This window comes from Falco cherrug, chromosome 1 (assembly GCF_023634085.1).
Source record: "Falco cherrug isolate bFalChe1 chromosome 1, bFalChe1.pri, whole genome shotgun sequence".
Taxonomy (NCBI): Eukaryota; Metazoa; Chordata; class Aves; order Falconiformes; family Falconidae; genus Falco; species Falco cherrug.
In genome coordinates, this window is record NC_073697.1 from 105,171,168 (window position 1) to 105,195,565 (window position 24,398).

The 24,398-nt window shown below is 50.8% G+C and overlaps 1 protein-coding gene across 3 annotated transcripts in view; it reads left to right on the forward strand.

Annotated features, from left to right (window-relative positions):
• The first annotated feature begins 3,880 nt into the window (after window positions 1–3,880).
• CAMKK1 (calcium/calmodulin dependent protein kinase kinase 1) overlaps window positions 3,881–24,398 on the forward strand; it is a 108,037-nt gene continuing 87,519 nt past the window's right edge. For 2 of the 3 annotated variants that reach the window (XM_027806291.2, XM_005439951.3), the window contains exon 1: window positions 24,249–24,382. The gene's annotated coding sequence lies outside the window, so the exon portion shown is untranslated. Of the gene's footprint in view, window positions 3,978–24,248; window positions 24,383–24,398 lie in introns of those variants that run through there. The other variant, XM_055726281.1, reaches the window with a different exon arrangement.

Sequence of the window (24,398 nt, forward strand, 5' to 3'; positions counted from 1 at the left end):
TAGCCCTCGTATCTAAGCTTCAGAGAGACGTTATTTGGGACTGTTTTTGCACTGGTCATCGCTGCTACACACCTGTGTATTATGAAAAGGGAAACTGAGGCACGTGATTGTTTTGTTCTGTTTTCTGGAAGAAATAGCAGCTTCTGACTGAGACTAGCTAACCAGGTTATTTCATTAGGCCAAGTGCTAGCAGACTTTGCCAGAGGCGATACTTTCAAACCCTGATGCTGGTGCTAAAACCGTGCTTCAGACGTCACTGGTGATTTAAACTGCCTGATGCTAACGGAGACAGGTCTTTAGGGGACAATCCTCAGCACTTTCCAAACAGCATCTTCAAGCCAAACATGAATCAGCCCACATGACTTCTGGAACGCTTGAAAATACTTCTCAGCAGTAGTTATGGCAAGAGGAGCAGAAGGCTGAAAGTTTTCCTCATCGCTCAAGAGAAGCTAAGCTGTCCCTGCATGAGCAAGGCCCTGCTTGGTCAAATTGACAGCCCTTGTGAAACAGGTCAGTGTTTTACCTTCTGTGTGTTACAGTCTTTCAGAGCATCTCTCGTGCCCCACAGCCACAAGAGCACGGTCTCTCCATGGGCACAGCCACATTCCTGGGTGCTGAGCACTTATACCTGGGCATCCAAGAAGGAGGTTGGTGGGGCTCTAACTGCTCAGGGCTGGGAGGAGGGTTTGCTTTTGCTCATAGCCATGTCTTACTTTCCTTGAGAGTCCATCAGGACCAACAGACAGCCCAGGAGCTCAGGCTGGTGGGTGTCTTGAGATGATATCTCATCGGTGATTGCAGATGAGCAGCCTTGAGATGATATCTAATCAGTGATCATTAGGTAATATCTGGCGCTGCTGGAAGGAGGCAAAAGCTTTGGAAGCATGAACTCCAGGTGATAAGGCTCTCTGCTGACCTGTTACAATCCTAGAATCATTTATGTTGGAAAAGACCTTTAAGACTGAATCCAACCATTAACCCAGCACTGCCAAGTCTGCCACTAAATCAAGTCCCTAAGTGCCACATCTACATGTCTTTTAAATACCTCCAGGGGTGGTGACTCAAGCACATCCCTGGGCAGCCTGTTCCAGCACTTGACAACCCTTTCGGTGAAGAAATTTTTCCTAATATCCAATCTAAGCCTCCCCTGGCACAACTGGAGGCTGTTTCCTCTTGTCCTACCGGTTGTTAGTTGGGAGAAGAGACCAACCCCCACCTCGCTACAACCTCCTTTCAGGTAGTTGTAGAGAGTGAGAAGGTCCCCCCTCAGCCTCGTTTTCTCCAGGCTGACACCCCCAGTGCCCTCAGCTGTTCCTGGTCAGACTTGTGCTCCAGCCCCTTCCCCAGCTCTGTTGCCCTTCTCTGGATATACAGAGGAACCAGGGAACTGCCAGAGAAAGACCAGCCAAATCCTTGCTCCTAAAAGCCCTGGGGTTTAGCCAAATGAAGCTCCACTGCCACGAGCAGAGACCAAATGTGGGCTGGAAGGGAGAGGTCCCATAAAACCCGGGCAGCATGAGATGCTGGAAACCTTTTGTGCCAAGCTTTGGTGTTGAAAATAAACCCTAGCATTTCCTTGCCTTCTTAGTTCTGTCAGAAAGGCTTTCTGCATGGAAAGAGAAATGAAGAAGTATTTCCAGCTGCTGGTGATTGGTCCAAGGGTGGAAAGATGCTGCCCCAAACACCCTCCTTCAGAAACCATGGGCCCTCAATACTTTATATTTTTGTTTCGGTTTAGGTGCTCTAGCTGCCACAGGAAGGAATTTTGTATACCTGAAGTGCAAACCTGAACCAAATAATATTTAAGAGACATGAAAACATGGAAAAAACTGTCACAATTGTGAACAAAATATGCTCAAGGAGACTGACAAATTGCCAATGGTAAAACCCAGAAAATGTGTTTTCACACTAAAACATGGCAGGCTCTGTTACCCTCCTGCTGTTTTATGTCACACTGCTGTTCACCTGGTCCAAGAGCCCTTCTCTGCCCCAGTGTTTCCTGTTCATGAAGATCTTCTCTGCTGGATTTTCTCTGTGGCAAGCTGAAAGAACAATCCTTTCCATCTTTCTAACAGGGATCATTTCACTGAATGTAGTAACTCTTTAATAGTCAAGTTTAGAACCACACAAGTGCTGGAATTTTAGTTTGCTAATGATAAAACCACTTTTTTTGTTTGTTTGTTTTCTTCCTTGCAAAATAAGTAAGGGGACAGAGCATGTTGTGATCATATAATTGGATCCATTATTTTTTACCAATTCAAAGATTAACTGTAGGCAAATAAGGTCTCAAAGATTTCAAGCTAAATTCAAAACATTTCAGTTCAAAGCATTTTTGACTGAAAACTGGCAAGTGGAATGGACAAATAGTTTAGGTGGAAGTGAAAGGGCGTTAGCCTTGGATAAACCTGTTCATCCGTAGAGAGCTGCTCAGCTGCCTGTGACTGGCCAGGGTGACAAAGCACATTTCTGCAGGAAACATTAAGACTTGGTTGCACATGGTAAATTGCAGTATGGTATGTCTGACTACAAGACACATACCCACAGAATGAGTAAGTGAAAAAGTTCACAGTCTTTGCAAGGCTTACGAAATGACTTTGGTATTTTAATGATTAGTGTCTCTTAATTACATTTTGATACTTCTCTAAACACAGTGACAACCTGAGCAAGGCTTTTTGGGATGGGAGACAAAGTTGGTAGCAAAGCACAAGCTGCATTATTAATATGTTGAGTTGTTTTGAGATATGAAACCCATGGTAAGAAATTAATTTGTTTCCAAAGCGGAGGACTATTTCAGGCCCATTGGAAGGAGGCACAGGCATTTCTACCCACTTGTTCTCACAGCGGGAAGGAGCAGCAGCCTGCAGTGGGTTGAGTCAGGACATGGATTTAATCCAACTCTTGCTCTTCTGCTAAAGGCAAGATCCCCTGGTGGCGACCTGACCACCAGTGGGGAGCCCAGCGAAGCCCGGCTGCAAGTCACTTGTCACAAAATGGACATCCTCACAAATCCCACAGGAAACACACTTCACAGCTGGGTGCAGGGCTGCAGTGGGAACCCCTTGACCCAGGGGCACGGTCAACCGTGAGCCAAGTAGGTAAAAGAGAGCTGGAGGGAAAAATAAAGCCAAAGCATGAGTCATAAAACATGGCGGGCATCTGCTTGTAGGACTTCCTCGAGTGATGGCAGTGGGATTAGTTGACGTGCAGCTTTTCTCCCTATTGCTGTAACACTTCAGAAAATGCTTGTGCACATGGTCAGGGTTGACTGTAGAGCCAGAGCCTGGCTGAGGGGACACCTGGCCACACTGAGGGTGCGCGGGGACCCCTGGGCAAGCATCCGCAGAACAAGGCCGCCTGCCCCAGGAGATGCGCTCTCACGGCCTCCTTGGAGTCAGGGTACCATGAAACCACCTGCCCCCACTGCCTGATCGCCCACAGCCCAGGCAGCAGCCACCTTGTTGCCTGTCCCCCCACCGCTGGTCTCCCCCCTGCCCGCCCCCACATCCCTCGCCTGGTGCAACCCCCTGGGCCCAGCAGCGCCTCGGCTCCCTGCCGTGCCAGCACCACTTTGCCTGGTTATATTGCCAAAAATCCCGGTGTTTTCACCCAAAAGCCCGCCCTTAGCCCAGGTGTGCTTCTGCTTGGGCACCATCCAGCCGCACACCCCCGAAAAAGGGGGTTTTTGCCTCAGAACCCGCGGCCGCGCCCGCCCAGCGCCGCCTCTCCCTCACAGCGCCCGCCGGGCAGCGACCGACTGCCGCCGTGCGGGCCCGGGGAGGCGCGGCCGCCGCCAGCCAATGGGAGCGGGCGCGCGGGGCGGCTATTTAGAGCCGGGGGGGGGGGGGAGGGCTCAGCCGCCGCGCGGCCAATGGGAGGGGCAGGCGGCCGGGGCGGCGCACGCTGATAGGGCGCGGGCCGGGCAGTTTCGCCGGGCGCCGCAAACAGTGGCACGTTGGAGCCGGCGGTGCCGGGCGCAGGTGAGTGGCAGTGGCGGGCGCGGGGTGGCGGGTTCGAGTCCCCTCGGCCTCTCTCGGCGCCCCCTCCCTTCTGAGGGGCCGCCTAGGCCGCGCTGCCCGTCCCGCGGGTCTCCCGCTTTCAGCCCTGCCGGGGCTGGCGGCACCTCCCCGGCCTGGGGCAGGTGCCGCTGCCGTGCGGCCGCGCACACGCGGGTTCACCCCGTGGGCAGCGCCCCGGCGGGGGCGCACGGCGGGTGGGCTCCGGAGGCGTGCGGCGGCCGAGGGCCGGCTGCCGGGGCGGGCGCGTTCGGGCAGCTGCCTCGTCCCCTGGGCTGCGGGAGCGGCGAGGCCCCAAAGTAAATGGGGGCGGGGGACGGACAGACCTAAAACCGGGAGTCCTGAGCGGGCTGCCCGTCGCAGCAGTCGTGTCTGTCCCTTTTCTAGCGGGGGAGCGGGGGCAGAGGGGGCGGTAGGTGGTGTGGGGTGCGCCGTGCGGGTTGCCGCTGGCTCCGAGCCAGGCTGGGGCCCGGGGGGCCGGGCCGGGCTGGGGCGCCTTTACCCGGGTCAGCGCTGTCCTGTCCTGGGGGCCGGGCTGGGGCGGGGGGGCCTTTACCCGGGTCAGCGCTGTCCTGTCCTGGGGGCCGGGCGGGGGCGGGGGGGGCCTTTACCCGGGTCAGCGCTGTCCTGTCCTGGGGGCCGGGCTGGGGCGGGGGGGGCCTTTACCCGGGTCAGCGCTGTCCTGTCCTGGGGGCCGGGCTGGGGCGGGGGGGGCCTTTACCCGGGTCAGCGCTGTCCTGTCCTGGGGGCCGGGCTGGGGCGGGGGGGGCCTTTACCCGGGTCAGCGCTGTCCTGTCCTGGGGGCCGGGCTGGGGCGGGGGGGCCTTTACCCGGGTCAGCGCTGTCCTGTCCTGGGGGCCGGGCTGGGGCGGGGGGGCCTTTACCCGGGTCAGCGCTGTCCTGTCCTGGGGGCCGGGCTGGGGCGGGGGGGGCCTTTACCCGGGTCAGCGCTGTCCTGTCCTGGGGGCCGGGCTGGGGCGGGGGGGCCTTTACCCGGGTCAGCGCTGTCCTGTCCTGGGGGCCGGGCTGGGGCGGGGGGGGCCTTTACCCGGGTCAGCGCTGTCCTGTCCTGGGGGCCGGGCTGGGGCGGGGGGGGCCTTTACCCGGGTCAGCGCTGTCCTCCCCTTTGCACCAGCCCGGCCCGAGGGGGGCTCAGCTCCCCTGCCCCGCTTACCTTGCCAGGGAGGGAAAACAAACTGCGGCTTCCACAGGCCTGTGTGCTGTGAGCAAGGAAAACTGCTGATCCTGCAGGGATATCGCTTTCTTCAGCTCCTCTGATGAAGCTAAAATTACCGTTCTGTTGTAGCTGTAACTTAATGGAACAGGTTTTGTTTAATAGACTGTTGCTCTGCTATTTACAATACTCTGTGGTTCCAAGTCAAGCTTACGGTGCCGCTTCCCACAACGCGTTAACCTCCTCCCTGCGAGGCATCTCTGGCAGCTTCAATTAGTTCTGGCGTTTGACACGGGATGGCTTTGAAGTGTTGCTTTTGACTGGATAAGGCAAGCAGAGAGCCGTTATCTTGGTTGCTTGAAGAGAAAAAGCAAAGCCAGTGCGATGGGGCTGTGCTCCAACACATCCCTGCGCATGGCACAGCTCGCTGTGCTGTGCCCCGTGCTTGGGCTGGGGTGCGTGGTATGCATAGGATTAATCTCCAGGCACAGCAATAAAATGCTTTCCTGGGCTTGCTCCCATGGCTTTTGCCTGGAGAAGGCCAGATCTTAGCAACCAGGAGTGTAAGCACCAGCCTGTTTTTCCAGCGAGGAGTTCAGGCATGTTATTGCTCGATACGGTATGAAGGCTGGGCTTTAAGTCACAGTAGGTGCTGGCTGCTGATAGCTTTCTTTTTTTGAGGTTCACTGGTATGAAGTGCCTTCAATCTGGAGCTGTCTCCAGCTATTTCTTCTCCACGCTTTTGGGATGTATCTTGTGGGTCGGAGCTGGCATGCTTGGAGTGGGATGTGTGGGGGTGCGTACCCTCCCAGGACAGCTGCTGGCCCAGGGAGGGTGGGCAGAGCAACTCACCCAGCCTCTTCTGGAGCAGAGCTGCAAGGGGACCTCGCCTGCCCAGCGTTGTCCCGAGGGACAGTGAGATGCCCCCATCACTTCACACAGCCTCTTGGTTCTTGACGTCTGCCATGGCCTTCAAAGCCTGTGCTGCTGGGGCACCTGTGCCCCTTCATTAGGATGTTCATTAAACACTAAAGGCTTTTGCCTGATGAAATTCATTGTCCTTGCACTAACCAGCCTTTCAAGGCTCAGCTTCCTTTTGCTGGGAAGGGACCGTGGGATTTCTGTCCCCTTACGGGCTCTCATGGGGTGGCTACAACGGGAATCTCTTCAGCCTGCAGCAGAGGAGATGCTTGGAAGGACGGCATGGCAGCATTCTGTTTGCTGGAGGAAGAAGCACCGTTGAGGTAACGGTCACCGCAGGCACTTCTGTGGTTTGGACCTCAGCTGCGTTTGAAGAAGTGCCACTATGCTGAGTGTGTCACTGTACCTCAGACAAGGGTCTGCTCGCCAGAGTACAGCATCTCTTCTTGCTGGTGTTTGTTCCCTGAAGTTACCTGAAGGGTGTATTTAACCCAGTTGTTTGTGCCAGCCTCTCTTGAGGACAGCCGTGTCTGAAAACCAAGCCTGCAAGTGTCACTGCTGACCTTAGGAGAGCCTTGACAGGGTCATTGCTACCCAGGAGCAGGGGAAGGAGAAACCTCTTTTGTAAGAGGCTTCAGAAAAAAGCTGGGGTGCTGGCTGGCCTCTGTGGGCTATCAGCAGGGTGGTTTGGCTCTCCAGAGGACCTGTCTGCCTGGCTGAGGGGCAGAGAGGATAAATCTGATGCAAATCCGGGCAAGCCGAGTTGGGGGGGGGGGGGGGGGGGGGGGGGGGGAAGGGCATGTGTTGGTGGGGAGCTCAATGTGAGAATTCTGCCTGTGCTGGAGTTGTGGAAGGCAGTTTGTCTGACAACATCTGAAATCAATATGTGCAATTACTCTGCCTTGGGAAGATGCCTGGAGAGAGCATACCCGTTACTGCCCTGAAGTGCAGGTGGGTGATGAGCAGGTGGCATGTCCATGGGTCTGTTCAGCAGCTCAAAGCACCAGCACACATTGGCTGCAGGGAGAGGCAGGCTCTGCTCATTTGTAGGTTTTTTACCCACCTCTAATTTGGGTAAACGTGTACAGAAGCAACTGTTGACATAACTCTAATTTGGGGTGGGGGGAGACTTCTTCCTGCACAGCTTCTGGCAGATGCCTGCTGGTACCTAGCCCTGCTGCTGAGGTTTGGCAGTTGGAGAAGATGGGCAGCTGAGCCTGTCCCTTTGCTGAGAACCAGTGAGGAGGCAGGTTACCCCTTTGTCTTTTGGACAAAGCTGCCAGTGTAAAAGCGAAGTATAGAGTTGGTATGAGATAAAATCTTACTGCCTTGTGCCTTAAGAGGTAGGGAAGCAGACACATCTGGGGAAAACTAGGTACACAGTAACCCCTGTCAAAATTCTTCCTCTTACGTCTTTCTCTTCATGGTTTCTCTTCTGATCTTCAGTCCTTTATTTTTTGGCACAGGATCTTACTTGCTTTAAGAAGCAAGCATCCGACATGCAGGGAGGTGACCCAGTCATCAGAAGATACGTGGTTGGAGAAATGAATGTGGGTAGCTGGCTGTAAAAGTGGTGGGGATGATTGACGTGTACAGAAGCAACTGTTGACATAACACAGTCGTCATGGCAGATCTGAGGGTTGGTTAGTGATGTTTGTGATAGATAAAGCATCAAAGCATTGGGTGAAGTAGATAAATGACTTTTATCAAATAATGTCATGTTGTCAAGCATGTTTTAATTAAGACAGCTGTTAAGCCTAGCATGGTTGGAGAAAAATGTCTGAAGCCTTCTAAAGAAGAAATTCTGCTAATGGATAAATTGGGATAGAATACTAATGTAAAAGATAATGGTGGAAAGAAGCTGCAGTAACTTTCATGGATGCGTGGGAGAGTGGCTGCTGATTTGTGGTGGTGGGTGAGGTGTAAGTGTACATGCCTGTTGCCAGCTTTTCAGAAGTTCAGATGTTTCTCAGGCTTGTGAAGCTGGCCGCAAGTGGTGGCTTTAAGGACTGAGTCCCTAATCACAGAAAACCATGCTCTGTTAGGGACATCAGCAACAGGCCAGGATGCTGCAGATCCCTTTGGAGGTTGTTGCGGTATTTTTGAGAAATGGAGTTCCCCAGGTCCTGGGTGACCAGCAAGTGTAGTGTGCCTCTGGCCCAGAGCTGCCTGCCCTTGGTCTTGGTCTGGGTGAGAAGTGGCACCTGGTGACAGGCACGGGGAAGAAGGGATGAAACCAGAGATGTGATGAAGCAGGGAGGTCCTCTGTGGGTTCCCAGAGAAGGCTTGTGCCTTACTTCAAGGGTTGCTTTGAATTAGCAAGTGTAGCTTTTTTTTTTTTTTTTTCCTGGAATCAAACATCAGGGTTATGAAAAAATCCATCTGGAAATCAGACTCAACCTTTCCTATATTTCTGGTTTTCATCCTATATTTCTGGTTTTCAGCTACTGTGTTGCTTTCCAGTCTAGTTTTTAACCTATACAAATGCAGTCATTTTATAGAGCTCCTAATTAATGGTGGGGTGCAGTCAAGCACTGTGTAACTTGCAGTTCTAACTTGCTTAAGAATTTGCAGTCTGGATTTCTTGGTCACTTTTCCTGCTGGGCTAAGTCTTTAGAAATATATTCCTGTTCCGTTGCAGTCTTCAGTTTTATTGTTGACATAAGTGATATGAACAGAAACAGGGAGAAGCATAAATACTTGTCATTAGTGTCACGTACATGACATCAGAGAATTTTGGTTTTTTTTAAATTCCTTTCATGTGCTGGTGTCCCTTGATGGGGAAGTTTTCCTGAAAGGTCAAAACCTTTTGGGGACACGGCTTCTCAGTGGGCTGAGGCTTGCAGCTGGAAGGGAAGGCTGTCCCATGGCAGCTGGGAGCTTCTGAGCCCAGAAACCTGCTGGTTTAGGGAATGAAACCTGGCTATAGATGAACCCTTCTATTTTATTTCTTGGTGGCACCAGCACAGGAGCTGAGTCATGCCTTGTGGATAAAGGTGTGGTTTGTTGAGGACTTGTTTCTTTTGGGTTGCTGCCCTGGGCAGGCATTATTTTAGGGTGAGTACCTCTGAAATAGTTGTTCTTTTTGCCAGAAGCCATGTGGGATTAATTTAGCCTGTTTGTCTCTGGGGTGGTTTCAATGTTTCTGCAGATTGGTGGCTGTGTTCAGGGAAGGCTGTGAAATGTTGCGATTAATTCTTCAGTATTGTGCAGAGTTTATGGTGAAATTGTTAGCTGGTTAAGAGTGACTGCTCTAATTATGCTGGTGTGAGTGTAAACAGCAAGGCTGTGATGTGCTACTGTCTGTTGGAGCAGCACTTGAATATGTGTCTTGCTGAGATACGGGCATCCTTCCCCTTTTTCCTGTTCCCTTGCTGGACTCTCTGCAGAGTAGCCATATGTATGTCCTGGACAAGAAGAAAGCCATGGAAATCCAGCCTTCCTTTCTGCTGATGCTGAGTGACAGCTGCTTCCCTAAAGTCAGCAGAGCCAAACTCATTACCTCGGTTTTTTTTTTTGCTACCATTTGCAATTCACTGTCTCTGGTAGTTTCTTCTCACTGCAGTATAAGTGAGGAGGACTGTGTCCCATCCTTTTCAGCTGGCAGCGGAGCCTGATGTTTTGATGAGAGTCCTTGTTGCAGAGCAGAGGGGTCTGCATTAAGCCACCAAAAACAGAGCTGTGTGCCGTGGTGGGAGGAAGAGCAGCTCCCTGAAACCTGCAGTTCCTCTGCAATATCCCATGGTGGTTTCCATGGTGTGCTGATTGTTTTTTTGCAGCCAGGTGGCTCCATAATTGTGTGACCTTGTGAGGACAAAGCATTAATGACCCATTTTGGATGGATGTTAGGTCCCTGTTCCCATGGGGAAACTGTGCAGGGCAAGACTCCTGACTTTGCACAGCTGTGCAGGTAACACTTTCTTCAACTTCAGAGGGGAAAAAACTCCACCTTGCCTCTGGTATTCTCACTTTACATGGATCTCTAGTATGGCTGTTGAACTCTAAGTATGCTCTGTAGAAGCAAGTCCTGCAGACCCACAAGGCTTTCAAATGGAGAGGGATGATTTGGTATGTAGGCTGTTACATTAACATGAAGATTTGTTCAGTTGTTTCCTCTGGCTACAGATTTCCTTGGTAACCTGGAGCTCCAATTCACAGATAGACCCAAACATTGAGTGCTTAGCATAGCTGTTAAACCAGGAGCAGACACGAGAGGCTCAGCTGGAGTGGGAAAAGGAAAATTAAAGAAGCCCAGGCTGAATAACACCTTCTGAGGGTGCGTTAGTGTTGATTTGTGACTGTGGTGAAAGTGTGAATCAGTTGTACCAAGGGGTGTGAGATCATCATGCCCTAGTGACCTGGCCTTTATTGCTTGCATTTGACAGTTTGCTGCTGTATTGGAGCAGTGTTCTGTGGTGAGATGCTGCTGTCCTGGTGGCTTGTGTTTCTCAGCTGTCCCTCTGCTGCAGAGATTGCTCACAATTTTATCTTGCAGTTTTGAGTGCAGCTGTTCTGGTTTTGGCTGGGATAGAGCTAAGTTTTTTGCCTGGTGTACGTATTAACTCAGAATATTTTGCTGTTGGTCCCTTGTAGTCATGAGAGACTTTATCATGGGTTTCTGTCTTTTCTTCCCCACCTTCCACTCTAGACAGTAGTTCGAGTTTCTATTCTATATAATAAAGCAAGTCCTAAAACCACAAAAGAGCTGCTGAGGGTAGGATTTTATATATAGAAGTAGCATGGGCACAGCCTCATGAAGCCCGCAGTTGCAGGCTGTCGCATCTAATGGATAAAACTGAAGGAACTGGGCAGCAGCGGGGGGAAAAAAAGTGCCAGCACTGCTTTGCAGAGTGCTGTGCATGCATACCTACCTGAGGCTGGCTGTAATTACCATAATTACCAGCTCCCATGCTGCTGCATCGAGCTCTGTCAAGTTACTCTCAACTAGCTCCTGCCTTTGTGCTTCCTCGCCATGGTACTGGCAACACGCAGGCATTGCTGGAGCTTTCCTCCTGCCTCTGGACCTCCTCATGTGCTAGAAAAAGCTGGTGGTCTAAGTCTGATCTGCTGCTCTGATGTGGGCTCTCGGAGAGAAATTGGGATGCTCAAAGGAAGCCCTGCTAGAAGATCTGTAGCTGTTGCTTCATGCTGGGTGTCTGCTGCCCTCCCTTTCCTTTGTCCAACCCCAGCACCTGGTGCCTTGCTCGTCTGTGGACAAGAAACTGGAAGATGTGTGAGCTGCCTCCTTGCTGGGAGTCTGGGATGGAGGTGATCTGAGGATGAATCACAACGCCATTAGGGAAGGAGGCTTCCTTGCTGCAGCATGTGAAAAGTGATTGATGGTAGCATGAAAGGAAGAGGATGGATTTGCCCCTCAAGGGAGCTGAGTGTTGCCTTGGAAAGGTGTATTCTGCTTCTTCAGAGCTTCCCTCCCCGTCTTTTATGAATGGTTACAGATCAGTGTGGAAGAACTGGGAGGGAAGGAGAGAGAACCGGGTTTGGATACTGGTGATATAGAAGGTGGTACCCCCATGCCAAAGAAATCAAAATCCTTGGAAGGCAGTAGGATCCTGGTGCAGTGTTCCTGTGACAATTATAGTACGCATGCATAAGCTAACCACTTAGACAAGTCAAGTCTTGATTTTGGTACTTCCTAACACCCGCTACTAGTGACGGTGTCTGGGTAGTGCTGTTCTGTGGTATTGTTTGTGCTGGAACCAAGGGTTTCGGTCTGCTTGTGCCGATGCTGTGCCTGCCTCAAGTGGTGGTATGAGGACAGAAGATTCACCCCCTGACCTCTTGGCTGATGAGATGCTGTGGTGCTGAAGTCCAGGCTGACCCTTCTGTAGCTGTCAGGTAGCTGAACTGGCAAAGGTTAATGGTATCTGAGGCTCCCAGGTACAAAACGGACCTGAGATGAGGGTTTTTTTGCCTGGTTCTGTCAGCACCGCATCCTCAGGCGGAGAGGCATGGAGCAGTGGGTGATGGCTGGGTGCACCTTGTCAGGCCAGCCCTGGCTGGCTGCAGAGGGACCAGGAATGTGTGTGTGCTGCTGCCATGGGGCTGGGCTGGGGGGTTACTGTGTGTGCAGGGTGGGATCTGCTGGAATGGTGAGAATGAGGTCATCCGTCTCAGCTTGCCTAATGGGCACAGCACTGGCGGGGGGACGGCTGGGGAAGTGTGGAGGAAAGAGGCAGAAGGAAGGGTTTTTTGGAAACTTGAGAGGGCTTATAGCTCCTTGACAGTGCTGTCAGATCAGTGCAATGCCTTCACGGGTGTGATGCTTTGTCTGCCTTTGTTCTGTAGTAGTGGTCATGAACTTCGGTGCTTTCAGCTGGCAAATCGGGCCACGTTACTACTATGCATTTACATGTTCAAGAGATCAGGCGTCTCTTCCAACATGTTTCCATACTCTAATCAGGCTTCTGCTTTTTCCTTTCTCATACAGTATTGATGTGAGCAGTGCTTATAATCTGCCTTGAAGCAATAGTAAAAAGGCATGGTTTATTCATAGCAATTGCTGGGAGTCCATTACTTAATGCCAAATAGATTGATTTAAGTCAGACTGCAGAACGGAACTGGCATTTTTTGTTAATTTTCATTTTGCTGTTTCCAAGGAGTCAAAAAGTGGCTGCGCTTCACCCAAATGCCACTGTATGCCTGCCATTCGGAATGATTATCACAGCAGCAAAAGAGCAATATAAGATTATGCCCCACCTGTGGGAATCTGTTCTTCTGCGGCATGTCCTGAAAAAATGGGCAACGCCATTATGGCTTTCCTCATGCTCCTCCAAACATCTGTCTGCTGGTGGCATTTTTTCTTACCTTAAGAGGATAAACCTCATGGCAGGGACCAGTGTTTTCTCCGTACAGCATCAGGCACAGGCGATAACTGCATCTGAAATACCACAGCAATAGAAAATAAGCCTCCAGATCTGAGTCAAAGAACTGCAGGTGCTCTGGGGATGCAAGGCCAAAGGGCTGGTTGTTTGTCTCCGATTTGACTCCAGAGTAGCATGTTGCTGTGTCGCCTTTGGTTCGGTGCCTGCCCAGCTTCCCTGTCCCCTCATTCCTCATGAGGTCCCTGGCCCTCAGGGCTGAGGCTGCTCGCCCTTGTCACAGTGTGTGTGCCAGCCTCCTGCTAACAGCACGGCTGTGATGCCAAGGTATTCTTGAATTTCTGCTGTGATCTGTGTAGAAACACCTGGATGCATTGAGGGTGTGTTGGGGTTACTGCGAGGTGCTAAGAGCCTCACTCCACTAAGGCTTTGTGGAGGAGAGTTTCCAGAGTATTTAATATTCCGTGCTCTTTAGGTATGAATAAATATTTCCTTGGCCTGAAACGTTCTCTGCTGTGACATCCATTCCAGTCTTTTTGTCTAAGACAATCGGTCTCATTCCTTCCCTCTCTTCTCCCATGCCCCAACTTTTATTAAGCTAGAAATACATTGACACTTCACCGTCAAACTGGTTTCTAGCACATTAGGGAGCTCTGCAGAGCATCTTTGCAAGTTGTCAGTGTAGCTGCGTGGAAGAGAAGAGGAAGATGGTTCAGAGGTGTGGATCTCTTGGGGAATCTGATCTTCCTAGCTGATGGCTTTCTGCAAAATCATCTGTCCATGTGTATCTTTTCCTCTCTAAAGGAAGGGTGTGGAATCAGGGAGTCAATGAAGAAAGATGTTTCATCGTTGTGCTTTAATACATTTATTTTGGCAGTGCTCCCTCCTGTTGCGAGTCTCTGTCCCACCATGCAAGTGTGCTTGTTTTGAGCTTCTTTGGAGCTGTCTGTTCTGCTGTCATGACCTGTGGATCACTTGGTGCCTCTTCTAGTTTCTTGGCAAGAAGCCTGTGGCTCGTACTAAACCCTTTCCTGCTCCACTCCCCCGGAGGCTGAGCTGTCTAACGCTCTCGTAAGAGTTTTTTGGTTCACCTATGGGATTTCTGCAGTCCCCTGATTTGGTGGCAGGAGGCCTGAGCCAAGCCCGTGTGTTTTTTCAGGAGCAGGTACAGGTGACCGCACTGTTCGGGATGGACCCAGCTCCTGCCAGCAGCTGAAGGCAGCTTGCTTGGACCTGGACAGCCAATATCTTGAAGCGAAGTCATCCCAGCTACTCCTCACTTGCTGATATTGGGAAGCACCATTTCCAGCAGCAACGGGACTGTTCCAAAGTCCTTGACCTCTTCTGCAGCTGTGGTACCTCCCAAGCAGTGCCGGCAGTTGGGAACTCTGGTGTCCAGGCTGAGGCACTTGCAGTCAGTCAGCAAATGGCATGTCCGCTTTCCCGATGGCTTCCAGCCTCACAGGGCCTGGCTCCTCCTGCCCTGGCCAAGCACTCCTGTGGAGATTCACCAGAGCCAAAGGCTTTCTGGGGATCGGCTGAGTGGCTCCTGGAGGCAGGAAGAAGCCAAGAGCTGGAGCACAGGCTGCTGAGCAGGATGGGGTGTCAAGAAGCTTGCCCAAAAGGGGCTCTGGAGATGCTCTGAGGTTGCCGTTAAGTCAGAACAGCCACAGCAATCCTCAGTTGGGACCCTGACCTGCAAAAGCTGGAACCTTAAAGATGTGATGGGGAAAGGAGTGAAGTGCCCCTCCATCGTGGTGAAGACCAGGGCTATATGGTGGTGGGAATCCACATCCTCCTTGCCTTGTTCATGTGCAAAGCTGGGGCTGTTGGGAACGTGGTACAGCTGCTGCAGTGGCTGTCACCATGACCAGCTGAAACTGGCCAAGGAGTAATTGTGACACCAGCAAAATCCCAGAAGTAGACCAGTCTTCTGATTGCTGGATCACTTATTTAGAAATAGAGCTGGGTGCTCTCTGGGCTTGTCTGTGGGAGGTGGCTGCCTTTGACCACGTGTAAACCACAGCCTTGCCTTCATACTGAAACTGCCACAAGCTGCAATCCTGGTGGAAGGGATGTCCAAAGTGTCTGTGGGCTTTGGACATCCCTTCACTTTAAACTCCTCTGAAAACTGCAGCAACACCACCACCACCTCCCAGGCATCTGGGGGTGATGAAAGGAGGTTCCTGGCGTTACAACCAGATGGACTGAAGGTGCTTCTTTGTGTGTAAAGCTGGAAGTTGTTGTGCTTGCCATGCCTCCTCTCGGGTGCTGGGGAGCAGCTGCTCCTTCCCCTGGTGCTGGGCAGGTCCTGCATCCAGCTCTGCCATGTATTAAGCCCAACATGCCCTGATTAGGGTGGGCAGAGTCTCTCTGCTGTCAAACTGTTTGTTCTGGCTATAAATTTGTCTGCTTGGAAACCTGTCATCTTCCAGCCTTTCAAGCCCACCTCCCAGAGAGCACGGGAATTGTAAGTATTGAGACATATAATAAGAATGATGCAATTAAAATCCTTGATTTTGTTTTTTCTTGTTTGAGGGTTTTTTTTTAATGCCTTTGATTTAAAGGGTGGTAGTAGCTAATTGGATTCTGGGCCAGGCTTGCATAGGCAGCTGGGGGGAAGGGACTGCAAATGAGCCCAGCCAGGAAATTGCACATTTAAATATAGTTCTCGGTAGGGTCAGCAAAACACCCAAGGGAAAAATTAAGTATAAAATTTCTGCTGTAATGTGTTCATTTAGCTGCAGACATTGTCTTAAGGGAAAAGAATAGGAAACATGGGAGTGAGGGGAGCAAACTGAAGGGTAAGTGTCCCTCCAGCAGTGCATTTGTGTACCACTGCAGGTCTGTCCCAGGCAATAGTATCCTTCAGCTAACCCAGAGGGCAGGATTTAAAGAAGTAAGTAAATTAAAAAAAAAAAATAGTAAACCATTGGCCAACTTAAAGAAGAAACCACCGAAGGAATTTCTGGCTTTGAGGAGGGGTTGGTGATTTCGCTGGATGATGAAAATCCATAGCTCACTTAACACTGGGGCTGCTATTGTTGTTAGCAGCTTTGACATGGATCACCTGGGTCACTGTTCATCAGGTGCTGGCGAGACAGGACCACCCACCACCTTGTTTGCACTCTTTGGGTTAATGGGGGACCACTTGCCCTGTGAGGCTGCTGCGTTCTTCCTGAATGGGTGGGTGGGATGCTGCTTCCACTCCCATGGGTACTGACTGGTTTCCCTGAACTGGTGTACTGGGAAGGTGACTGGAGTCAGCGACAGGAGGTGGATTCAGCCTGAAAAAAGTGAAACATTGGATTTGTCCCTTTAAAAATCTGCAGCCTTGCGTTTTTAGTGTTAGGACCTGTGGCCCTTTCAGCAGAGGGACAAGATAGTTGTCCTCACTGTGGACATGAGCGAGGAAAGCAGTGTGTAAAGCAGCCAAAGCCCAAGATGCAGGGCAGAACATCTGGAGTAACCCCTGGCTGAAAGCCAGCACTGCTCTTGAGTTTGACTAATGTGGACATTGGTTTTCCAGCCCTGTTTGTCCCTTGATTCCCGCATGGCTGGTGGCATGTGCACCAGAGCTTGCCTGCTCCTGGGTGGCACGTTAAGAACAGCCTGAATTAGTCCTCAGCAACTTTAATTCCTCCTTAAGGCCAAGATAAAGAAATACTGCTGGTGATGGGAGATGCGGAAGAGCTGCTTGGTTTGTGTTTCCCAGGACCTTGGACCCAGCCCTCAGTTCTCTCCCTTTTCGTTTTGGCTGTCTCCCCAGAGGAAGGCCACATGCTCGAGAGGCAGAGCTTGTCAGGAATAAGGCTTGGTGCTACATCCCTGCCCTCTCCAGAGGGCTGCAGCATCCTTGGCTGTTGCGTCTAGCTGGAATAAGATTTCACCAAAGCTGCGCACCCATGAAGGGACCCCAAAACCTGGAAGATAAATTAAAGAAGGCATTAAGGAAGGAGCAAAATGTCTTTTTTTTTTTTTTTTTTTTAAATCTAGGCGTGCCATTCAACTACTGAATGGTCAGTATGTCACAGATGCTGTTATATTATTGAAAAACCACAGCTCAAATGATAACCCTGGGTCATTTGGTAGGGTTTTCCTTTGCTTCCATTTCCTTGCTTTTCCTTTTCCAACATAGCAGGCTTGTTTGTGCAGGTGCCAGCTGGGGCTGGACTTTCAAGGGAGTTCTGCACTGGCCTTTTGGGGGTGATTTCTTAAGCTTTCTTTTTAATGCCTGCTTTGATTAGAAGTTGTTTGAGCCAAAGCTTGCTTTTCAGTGCGCCTTAGAGCATTTATAGCGAGGCAGTTAGCTCTATATTAATTGGTGCTGTTGCCAGGCTATTGAAAGGTTGTAATAACCTGGCCAAATTTTCAACTGTTGGTCTAGGCTCTCTGCCTGGATGTCAGGGGAAGCTAATTACAGTGCGAACCAAGGAGAACAGGCTGGCCTGAAGGAAATTAAGGTTTTCCAAGGGCCCTGGTGTAGCCTGTGTCAAATCACAGCTGCATCAACCTCTAAATTTCTTCTTCCTTCAGTTAAATTACCACCAATTGATTTCTTGCAAGTGTAACCACCTTTTATACCAAGAGAATGAATACTGGCTGTTTTCTCTAAATCCAAATAACAGAGGTTGGGCTGGGATTGCAGAAGCAAATAGAGGACAGCTGCTTCCCTTGCCCTTCCTTTCCTTCTTGCTCTGTTACACTGTACAGAGTATTTGTGGCAGCTTCTTGCTGACCCTGTGTTGGGGTCTATCATGGGGCAGTGAGTGTGTCCTCTCTGGCACTGAGAGGGGTGTTAGGGGTGCCTGAACCTCCCCGTGTGGCCAACAGGTACGGCATATATCCTGCTTTCTCTGCAGTGCTTGTCACATCGCAGAGCTTAATTCCTTCCAGTGCTCTGGAGGCTGAAAAAATAAATAGCATCAAAATGTGGTAGACAAGTTCAGGGATGCTCTCTTGGGGCTCCCTGAGTGACTGCTTGAAGCTGGGAAGTGCTGTCAGGAGGGCAAACTCTAATTTTTTTTTTCTGATTATCATTACTATTTTTAAGCTCTTAATTTTGCGCCAGCCACCCCTCCAAGCATCCAGTACTGGCCCCTGTTGGAGACAGAAATCAGGGCAAGGTGGATGCACGGCCTGACTCAGTGTGGCTTTTCCTATAAATGATCTGGCTTGTTTTCTAGAAGCTCTTGACCTACATCTTGGGTTTAGTGCTGGTTCAGGAAGGAAGAGCCCTCACGGGTCCATACTGCACGCGAATGTGGATTTTCATCGTTATCTCTTGCAGCTCTTTCTCAAGACTGGGGGTTTTGGTGTCAGTTGGGGCCAGGAGGTGGGACTAGAACCATGTATGTCAGAGCTTGCTATAAAAAAAAAAAATAAATAAAAAAAAATTAACTTGGCTTCCTTCTGACACCAGACCCTGTGCAAAAGGCAAGCCAGACATCTGCTGTATATCTCTGTCTGCCAGTCCTGTCTCCCACCCTGCCACCTTGGCCACCCAAGTTCTGGAGCCTTTGTCCTCCTGGACTCTTAAGTGTCTTGCAGTGATTAAGGCTTCAAAGATTTGTTACAAATTTTTTTGGAAATGGATGGCTGGGTAGAGGAGGGAAGATATTACGGTGAGGGAGAGGTGAGGCGCTCCAGTTGTGAGTTCTGCTCATACCAGGAAAAGGTGACAATGCTGCTTCTGTCATCTCCAGGCTCTTTCCTGCCATCCTTCCAGTGCCATTTGTCCCCTTTGCCTGCCCGCAATACTTCATCCTGAAGGATCCTTGTCCTGTGGCTGAGGCTGAGCAGGGACTGCTCTGGTTTGGGGCAGGGCTGCTGGTGGGGGGCAGTGCTGGTCAAAGCTTTGGATGTTTTGGAGGAGTGGTGGGGCAGCGATGCTGGGACATGTGGAAATGGAGCCTTAGAACTGCTGCATGTTCTCTGTAATGGCGCAGAGAGCTTGGGGAGACTGGCGTGTTGGGGGCCCAAGGTGCAAGTAGCTTTGATGACAACTTAGTACAGAAACCTGAACCCTAAGAAGTCACCTTAGAAGCCTTCACAGGACTGCCAGTGAGGTCAGCTTGCATGGTGCCGCATGGCCGTGCCGTTGCTACACCAGTTCAGTTGGTGTTAGTTTTCATTCTCTAGGATGGCCCATCTTGAACTGTGGTCCTGAGCTTTTCTGAGACCATTTTTCCCTTTAAAAGTACAGATGGGGAGTAAATCTGGGACGGAGAAATCCCTGAAAGATAGATAATCCTCCAGTCTTCAGCTGGACATGGTTCCCCGGTGCCGTGGTGTTCTTTTTAATGCGTTGTCATCCTCCAGCTGTCCCTGGGCAGGCAGTGCGGAGCCTCTGTGGCACAGAGGGAGGAAGAGGCTGTGTTTTGAGGTCAGGGTGGACTGAACTGTGTCAGATCCAGGCACAAATTTACCTGTATGTCTTGGGTCACAAACCGCGGAGGGAGTCAGTGGGATGTTTGCATGTGGGTAAGGAGTGGGCAAATGCAGTCGGACTTGGGTGCTGGCTAATAAAGAGTGTAGCACAGAAAATAAAATCCTCAGAGGAGATTTAATAACTGGGGAGAATAATTGTAAAGTACTTCAGAATATTAACCAATGGCTGAATGTGTCTAATTAGCTTAATGAAGCTGTGTGGTTGGGTTCTTTTTTAATCAAACAGATGGGCAAAACATTATGCACCAAAAAATGAGATCTGAATACAATGAGCACATTTAATTAGCAAATAAAAGACAGAGAAAGAGTTTGTTTTTCAACTTGAGAAGTGAGAGATTCTTCTTCACTGAAGGCTCAAGAAGAGCCTCAAACATCACAGTTTCAGGTTGTAGGGATTATTTCTTATATTTTGGGTGTGGGGGATGGAGACAGCCTGGCTGCACCTGCGGGGAGGTGAGCGGGCGCGGGTGGCAATGGTGCTGTCCCAGCCCGGTGCTGTGGCGCGGAGCAATCTGTGGCTGCTTGTCTCCGGATGGGTTCCCAAGGGCAGGCTCAGCAGCAGTAATGCTGCTTAACCCCCTGCTCCGAAGCCTTTTATCTAAGCATTTATACGCGAACACCTCTGTTTTGCAGAAGGGGAAAGCGAGGAAGCAGTAGCTCGAGGTTAAGCAGGATCTAAGTTCGGTGTTGAATATGTGGTGCTGAGCAAGGTGCCCTCAGTGTTCAGGACACCTGCGGAGCGCTTCCCCGATGGTCTGCGCTTACGTTGGCCGTGCCTGGAGTTCCTGCAGCTGCCTGCCTGCTGCTGCTGGCCCCAGTCGATGGGATCGACTCCTGCCACTGCTGTCACTGCCCTTGCTGCAGTGGCGGCTCCCATCCCTGTTGGTGCCTGGTACAACACGCATGCACTGCTGTAATCTGTCTGACCAGCTCTGCTGTGCCATGGAAACCTGGTGCAAATCAGTGCCTTACCTCTCCAGATGGGAGACTCCTTTCCATAGGAACCTCAAGTGCTTATGTAGGTGTGTAATGTAGATCCATAGTATCTCGGAGTCTTGCCAAGGCTGGGAGCGTTTGCTTCAGTCTAATGTTATAAACTGAACAAACCATTTTGATATTAAGCCTATAATAATAACACCTTGTAGCTAAAGAGTGTGTTTTTCCCCATTGGTGGATTACTCAGCTCTGTTCTTTTGAGGCAGTGTTTAATAAAAGCAGAGACTTTCCCAGACGCTGTTTAATTAAACAGCTCAGAGATCTCTTCCGCTTCATTTCAATGCTGTGATGGTGCTGCTCTATGGTTTCATCTCTGGGGCTGTTAGAGATGGAGCTTGTGCTGTGCCAGCCTGGAGGCCAGGCAGGTCGCTGCCTCCTGCCCAGCGTGCCCATCCTGAGGGCGTTGTGCATCCAGGGTCCCCCAAGCTCCAGCTGCTCTTCAGTCTGGTGGGGAACGTGGTGCTGGGGCTGAGCCACGTGGCTGGTTCCAGTGGCAGCTCAACTAACGCGCTTGACATTGCAACTAACATTTGGGGTCCTAATTTCTACCTGCTTCCTTTTTTTGTTGCTAATGTAGGTGTAGGAGCATTTTGATCCTGATGGCTTGGTTACAAACAATTAGCTACAAAGTGAAGACATTAATTTGAAGCCTCCTTATTTTTGTCTTTGGAGGGATCTGTGAGCAGATGGTGATATGCTCTGGTTTTGCTTATTATTGCAGATTATTTGCCAGATAATTTTTCTGACTAATCCTTTGGCCTCTAGACTGTTGAAAATCCTGGAGTCAGATTTCTAATAAAAACACTTGTGTTTGCAAATTTTAAAATCTGTTCCTGTGCCTGCTTGCTCGTGTCGTGGTGAGCAGGAGACTTTTCTCTGGGTGGCAGATGCCCTCTGCTCCACGGGAAAGGGGCATCTCCTAAAGCAGAACCTCCTGCCCAGTGGTAAGGATGGGAGGTAGCACCTTCGTGCCTGGTTTGGGGTTTATTTTATTTTAAAGCATGGTATGGCTGACTGCTTAACCTCAGCATCTGCTGAGGTCGCCATGCTCTGTCCTGTGGCACGGTGCAGAGGCAGTCCTGCTGACCCAGAGCTGGCGTTTTGTGCAGGTGATGCTGCATAACTTCACTTGCACAGAGCAGCAACTGGGTGATTTGCCAGTATGTAGCTAGGCAGGACACTGGTAGCAGCGCTGATGGGGGTGCTGCAGCCGCCAGCACAGCTCTCCCTCTGCTGAAAGGCAGCTGTGATTTATTTCTTTTATGTTTATTATTATTATTTCCCCTTCATCTCTTGCCACCTCTCCCCTTTTTTTTTAAAAAAAAATATTCTCTTGGATATCTCTGGAGAGAGAGCTGGCTCTGGTAACTGCTTGACTGATTTATTCTAGTGTTTTAACATTTACTGGATTTACATAACAGCCAAACAATCTGTTTCAAGAGTTTAATATAAACCCAACTCTAGTGAGTCACATCCATGTTAGCAATAATGCAAAGAGAGGCAGCTGGGGGAGTGAGGAGATGACTTTTTCTGGGTTTCTTCATGGGAATATCTGGCTGCCTGAAATATCTCTGACACCTCGTAGCTGAGTGATGCTGCCAGTTCTCCTCTGCCGTCAGGGATTTGTTCTGAAACTTTGAAAGAGCAATGGGTGCGTCACATCGGTGCTCACATCGCTGCTCCTGGCCGAGCTTGGTGGCCTTTCCAGAGCTTCCCAGGCATTGCTGCATGGCCCTGATGCTCTGCAGCCTCGTGCGGTGTTGGGTACCTTTACCTGGTGCGTGCATGTTGGAAAGAGAGGGGAGCTATGAGAGCTGCAAGGTAAACCTATAGTGATTTGCTGCTTGTGTTTTCAATTAAAAACCCACGAAGCCTTTGTGCCAGAGCTTTGGGAGCCAGGTGCTGGTGGTAGGCGGATCAGCACAACACCAGGTGGGATGCTGATGGTACCAGCACATCCTCCTGGGATCTGGTGACCTGGTTTTGTGGCCAGAGTGGGTTTGAGCCCAGCCAGGTGAGAGCTGTCCCTGTTGAGCCACAGCGAGACAGCAGAGCTGTTGGGATCTCCCTGCCCAGGCATGAGCCGGCTGAACAGGGCTCGTGCCTTGGGGACAGCAGCAGTGAAATCCATCAGGATGATTGATAGCAGGGCTTTCCCAAACTGTGGTGGGGAACCTGCTGCATCAGGTCCTGTCCAGGCAGAGTAATTTTGGGACTTCCTCAGTCATCTTGTACGGTTGTATGAGTGTAGCAAATCTCTGGAGCAACTCTGCCTGCCCCCCCCCCCCCCCCCCCCCCCCCCCGCCCTGCTCCCGAGGCTCTGTTGCCTCTGGGGGGTGGGGGCTGTGATGTGGTCAAACAAAATGGGTCTCCAGCTTGAGCTGTCATTTGCAAAGCTCCCAAGCAAGAGGCAGCAGGAATGGAGCCGGCAGGTTTGCATTTGCATTGCTGCCTGGGTTAGGGGTTGGCTGCTCAGCTAAGCAAGTGCTTCTCTTGCTGCAGCTTGCTTATTTGAATTCTTGTCTTCAGAATGGAAAATAAATGCTGGCTGATGACATCCATTATAGCACTAATTTTAGAGCATGCCAAACACTAGGAAATGGTTTGCAATCTTCAGTCTCATTTCTCCTTTATTTCCCCCCTCCGTTTGTGAGAACCGCCTTTGTCATTCTTCTAAATGCCCAGTGATGTCCTGCTTACTGGTGCTTCGGGCATCAGCCCTCTTTTCTGATGACTCTTCGTTCAGCCACTTGACACTGGTGCACAGAAGCTCTTTCTGGGGCCGCAGGCAGCCCGTGGGCACGCTGGCCTGATGCAGTCAGTGAGCGCTCGGCCAGCTGGTGCGAGATGCCAGCAAAGTCCCCTTCAAGGCTGGGGGGAGCAGGGGTAGAAGCATCAGAGTGGAATTTCTTATTCTTGGGCACCTGGGGCTTTATAAATCTTTCCAGCCCCACCCCAGCCTGCTTTCTTGGTGAGCAAGAGGAAAAATATGAATTTCCCTCTGGTCTGCTGAGGAGTTCAGGAAGCAGTCCCAAAGCTTCAGTGTTTGTCCTTGGCACTAATGCAAACCTGAGTGGTTGCTAAAGAGGATGGAGCAGGCGGTGAGTTAAGAATCAAAATGCTTGGCTAGTGCCGGAGGAAACAGCAGTGCACAAAATCTAGATTTTTTTATTATTTTTTTTTTTTAAACATGATTCCTTTTCATCAGCTGGAAGCTCGCACTGGTCTGAGAAGAGCCTGGGTGCCTAACTTGGTTGTCTTCTATGAAACCTTCAGGATGGCTGCAGACACCAGTGCTCCCTTCAGCACTGCTCCTGGCTTGCCGTGTTCAGCAGAGTCTGACTGAGCTCTGGATTAAAGTTGGTGGCAAAAGTCCAATAGTTTCACCCCGTGCAGTTTTCAGAGGCTCTCTGGAATACGTGGGTCATGGCTTTGGCAACCAGACATCCCTGATGGCAGCTGCTGTGACCATTAGCAAACAGATTGCTGAAAGATGTGGTGCCTGACCTGGTCGGGGGCTTTGAAAATCTTCACTCGCCTGCCCCCAGCTCCCTTACCCTTCTCTCCTCTGGACAGCCCAGCCTGCTGGCAGCCAGCAGTGGCTGTATCTTGCAAAAAGAGCTGCCGCTTGGCCTGGCTTCTTGTGCTGGTGAGTGGTAAGAGGTCCCTACTCCCGGCAATTACCATTTCATGCTTCCCCGGGCGCGCTCTGCGCCCTGCGGCTGCTCAGGGTGTCAGCCCGTGGGAATTCGACAGGCAAATGTCTTCATAGTCGGCCTTTGTGAACATGACTGAGATAAACCCTTTACTGAACTAAATGTGGTAACAGCTAATCCCTTGGAAACAGTCACCTGGGCCCTGTGCGACGAAAAGAGGCTTTGCTGCTCTGATTAACAGCACTGGCAAGAACATTAACTCACTTTTCTTTGGAAATGAAAAGCACCTCTCCAGGAGAGTTTAAAGGATTAGGCACCAGCTGGAATATTAAGGTAGGTGGGGGGTTTT